Source organism: Nicotiana tabacum, chromosome 15 (genome assembly GCF_000715075.1).
Source record: "Nicotiana tabacum cultivar K326 chromosome 15, ASM71507v2, whole genome shotgun sequence".
Lineage (NCBI taxonomy): Eukaryota > Viridiplantae > Streptophyta > Magnoliopsida > Solanales > Solanaceae > Nicotiana > Nicotiana tabacum.
The window spans coordinates 58766512-58771677 of NC_134094.1; positions in this window are offsets into that span (position 1 = coordinate 58766512).

Here is a 5166-nt window from a genome sequence, read left to right on the forward strand (position 1 = left end):
AGTGTAATGAATTTCACCAAGAAAAGCTATGAAGACTGAGTTGATGTAAGAGGAGCTGATCTTACTGGTCTGCCCATCTAATTGGTCTGCCACTACCTCTTAGTTGAACCATGCATATGAAAGATAGTTAGGAGCACTGCTTAAGGGGCACCACCAAAGTGCGGAGGAAGAATCTTCTAAAACCTATCCATCCTCTTCAACTCATATTCTGACATCGTGGGGCTAACCTCAGGTTGTGCTACAACAATAGTCAAAACCACACCAAGTGGTAACACTCCTTGAGTCTAGTATTATGAGCTATCTGCTCTGGAGTGTGAGTAGAAGGAGTCTGAGCTCCTCCCCGGCTTGAGAAGCAGCTGGTGCCATAGGAAGTACACTGGTCTAAGCCATGCTCTCCAGATGGTCCACCATATGGATAAACCCGGCCTGAAGTACAGGGGTAGCAATAAATCCCTCTAGAACATGTTATTAGTAACTGACACAACATGAACTAGAATCAGCTTATCATTTGGCCCTATCCAAGGCTCAACTAACACTGCTGTAGCATGAGCTCGAGTAGATGTAGGTGTTGCTGCACATGCCCTACACTGGTCTCTACCTTTGACCCTACTTCAGCCTCTACCCCGGCCTCTACCCCTTGCAATGGCTATAATTTGGGGCTCCGGATCTTGATCAGTTATGGATGAAACACTTGTCCTCACTATCTGTAAGAGAATAAGAGAAGAAAGATTCAAAATTTAGCATATAATAGAGTTACGTGACAAATATAGAAAGAATGATATTACCTAAAGCCTTATAGCCTCTCTAAGATAAGTACGGGTGCCTACGTACCGATCCTCAAGACTCTACCAAGCTTTCTTATTACTCATGAGACATATACAACCTAGTGTTCTGATGCCAACTTATCACGATCCAAAATCCCAACCAAGGGGTCGTGATGGTGCCTAACACCACTTGTTAGGCAAGCCAACACTTAACAATAATATAAGAAGAAAAACTAACATAAAAATGCATAACATCATAAATAAGAATAAAATCTCTATAAAACAATACTGTCTTATACAATTAATAGTAATAAATGAAAGGACAGTGATTCCAAACTCTACGAATGGTGTGCAACACTACCTCGAGTCTCTAAAAGTCCAACTAGTCACCCCTTTAAACATCACTAGGGCCAGTGCCAAATCTACAGAAGAAGTAAAAAAGTATAGTATGAGTATAACCGACCCAATGCACTCAGTAACTATTGAGCTTAACATCGATGAGGTAGTGACAAAGCTATGACAAGACACTTACTTATAAACCTGTGCAAGTAATAATAGAAAGCAATAAAAATAGAGAAACGAACAAAAGAATAAGTTCAAATAAGAGAATTAATAACAAGGTTCACAAAAATAACAACACGACTTAGCCTTATGATAAAAACACCACAGAGGAGAAACATTAATGTTCTTGCAAAAACTAAACTGCAAGTTGATAACAAATGCACATGTGACCATAAAATAGATGCATCTATTAAAATCATATAATAGTAAACGGTCCACATGGCAGGTGACTGGGCCCATATATATATATATATATATCACCTTTTATTCCTTCCAGAAATCAAAGGATTCAATATAAAGTTTCTGAAATTAGTTTTTGATTCCTAAGATTTTCATAAGTTATGGCCTTGTAGGCCTAAGATATACATAATGGTATTCAGTTTACCTTGTCGGCCTAAGCAATCATATATGTTCAGATAACATAAGTTTCAGGTGGTACGCTCAGTCAAGTAAGGCACCGGGTGCCGGTCTCGCCTTACCGGATTTGAGGCGTGACAATTTGCCTTAGCCATAGTCATATTTTTTGGTCATGATATTATATCCGCTTATTATATCTCTATATTTGTGCACTTTGTATATGTTATCACACATTTCGTTTGTGTCCTTGTGTGTGACACGAGTTTGAGAGGAGTTGTGGCATGTTGGTATATTCCATGCAGTATATTGATTATGATACTGTGAGATATTGACATATTGAGACTTGAGGAGATTGATGATTGATTTTGGGACATAGAGCAAATTGAGCGGATTGATTACTGATCTTGGGCCATAGTGCCATGTTGATATGATAGTGAGGTGACGCTTGCATTAGGCCCCATAGTGGGTTGGGTGATACTGATAGTGAGGTGACATTTGCATCAGTCCCATAGTGGATTGAGTGATATTGATCGTTGATTTTGATCCTCTTGGCGCTTGAGCTAGGATCTGCTCCTCCGAAGTCAGGTGATAACCCATGTTACTTTAGGCCCTATGAGTGCATGCACTTGATATTTGCTTAATGAGGGGCTTATGCACACCTGTACAATGGTGTGTATGTGTGTGTGACGATCTATGGACATTTTGCCAGGCACCGTAAGAGTGATGAGAGTATGGTTTAAGGGCAGTTTGCCAGGCACCATGAGAGATCTGAGAGTATGATTGAGGGGTACTTGTGCCAGGCACTATGAATGTGCTGAGATTGTGAACACTTGATGATTATCCTATGATGTTGTTTGATGTCTCTACTTGATGTTTAGAGCTTGAAATCATAGTTTACCTTTGATAAATCTCTGTCATAGTGATTTTTGTGAAAAATTTAACGCCTTGACTGATATTACTGAAAAGCATGTCTATTTCTCCCCTTATTGTGTTAGAGTAGAGTCTGTTATTATTTGAGTTACTTTTCCCTATATGCCATTATTCTGCTATTAGTGTTGTGTTGGGTGTGGAAAGTGAGCATCAGACTTTGCCAACCTCGCCACTGCTTTCTGCGAGGTTAGGCTTGCTATTTATTTTGTACATGGGGTCGATTGTACATATACTATACTTTGCACTTCCTGTTTAGATCCTGGTGCTGCTGATTGCAGTGGTTGCTAGCGAGCTGTTTATCCGGATTTGCTTGGTGACTTTAGGGTAGCACTGTAGTTCCGTTCGCAGGCCTTGATGTACTCTCCTTTCTCTATTGTTATTATTGTTTAGTCTTCCGGACAACATTGTATTATGTTCAGATTTCGTATTTAGTATTCTATAGAGCTCACAGACTTGGTGATGCCAATTTTGAGGTGGATTCAGGTTTATTGACATTACGACTTAATTTATTTGCTATTCCGCTATTTGAGACTGTTTCTTATACTTGTTAAAGTTTGATTCATCATATTTGTTATTGGATTTCTTAGCAAGCGGTGTTGGAGCCATCACGACTCCAGTGAAATTTTGGGTTGTGACAGTAAAATAATTTAAGAACAAAACCAGGGTTGTTGTAATTGATTCATTCAAACATTTATGGTCCTATGAATGTGAAAGAAAAGCATGGAGATTCTTCGTTCACCCCTTCCAATGATGATTTTACTTATTTCAATCATGTCTATGTGATTTCACATAAATCTGAGGTAATGAGTTGCTTTACGAAACATAGTTGAAAATTAATTAGTTGAATAAATAAAATCATCGCGAGACCTATTTTGGCGATAAATACGTTTTGGACCTATTATTTTGTGATAAAAAAAATTATTCATTAGTCGATCATTCTTAATACCCCAAAACAAAACAATGTTACAGATAGGAAAAATATAACGCTCTTCGAAATGATTAGATCGAAGATGGCTAAAGCAAAATTTCGAATTTCCTATTATGGAGATGCATTATTGATTGATACTTATGTTTATAACCATGTGCCAACATAATCAGTTACTCCTACACCATATGATTATGGACTTTGGGATGTGTGACCTATGTGAATACTCATCTCATGGAAATTGGGTTAGAGAGGAAGCACAAATATCAATATCAGATACTCTAACCGCAAACGATTATGTGTTCATGGGGCTGCAAGACAGTGGAAGCTTAACTGAATACGAATCAAAATATTTCACATTCTTAGAGAATAAATATTTCAAGAAGGACGAGATAGGTTAAGACTTATCTCCTAATGAAATTAAGGACGCAGATCTAATAGGATCCCTTCATTCGAGAGGGAGAATTTTAAGTGATGACAAATTAGTTTCTTATCATGATCCACCATCATCATCGGATGCAAATGAAAGTGATCTTACTCCACGTGGGAGCAAATATAAATCTTCTATTCTTGTTTCAAGTGAAAGGGAGAGAGTTGAATAGTTCTAGTCCGAGTAAGATCAATTTTAATTCAAAAGAAAATAATAAGAGGTCACATGAATCTTAATCAAAATGTGATGCTCTTAAATATAAAAATGAGAAATTTAAAAAGGATATTTCCTGGCCTTCAAATGATAAATAGATAAATGCAATGGAAGAATAAATAGAATCTAAAAGAATCAGCCAAGTTTAAGAACTAGTTGATCTTCTAAATGAACACAAAACTATTGAAACCAGATGAGTTCTTAAAGTTAAGCACATGAATTATGGCATAGCTGAGAGTTATAAGGCTTGGCGTGTTAGTAATGAGTATACAAAATAGGAAGCGATTGGCAACAACAAGACTTTATCACTTTATGAATTTACCTCTATTTTCCTAATTCTGGCTATGGTTGTTAGCTTAGATATGTAATTTCATCAAATGGATGTAAAGATATTCTTTATCAATGGAGAATTAAGTGAAGAATTAAAATGGAATAACTTGAAGGTTTCATCCAGAACGACATGAACATATGATTTATAGACTTTTATAATCTTGGTATAGTCTTAAAAATTCGTAAAGGTGGTGGTATAGATGTATTCTTAGTGTGATCATGTCACACCCCAACCTTGGGAGGTGCAACCGGCACACGACGTCCGAAGGCCCGTGCGAACCAATGTCCATTATTATCCTTTATTAATCATAAAGTCTAGGCTAATGAGGCCTCCAAGTAGTAATACTGGAAATCTAAAATATGTACACTGACTTGCAAAAGAAGCATTGACATTATATACATGTTCATATCTATAACAAGAAGTCATAATCCACATTTTTTCATGTGACCAAACTATAGTGTTCAAGCCTCTAAGAGTACTAAAAGAAGATATACATATACATAACCTAGAACCCATCCAAAATGATCCGAAGGCCCCACCTTACCCAAAATGATTAAAATATATGCTTTAGTACCTATCGACTTTGAATAGCTACTCCGGAGAAGTGGAAAACGATAGCCACAACTGAAACATGCACCTATTGGGGAGGGGCATC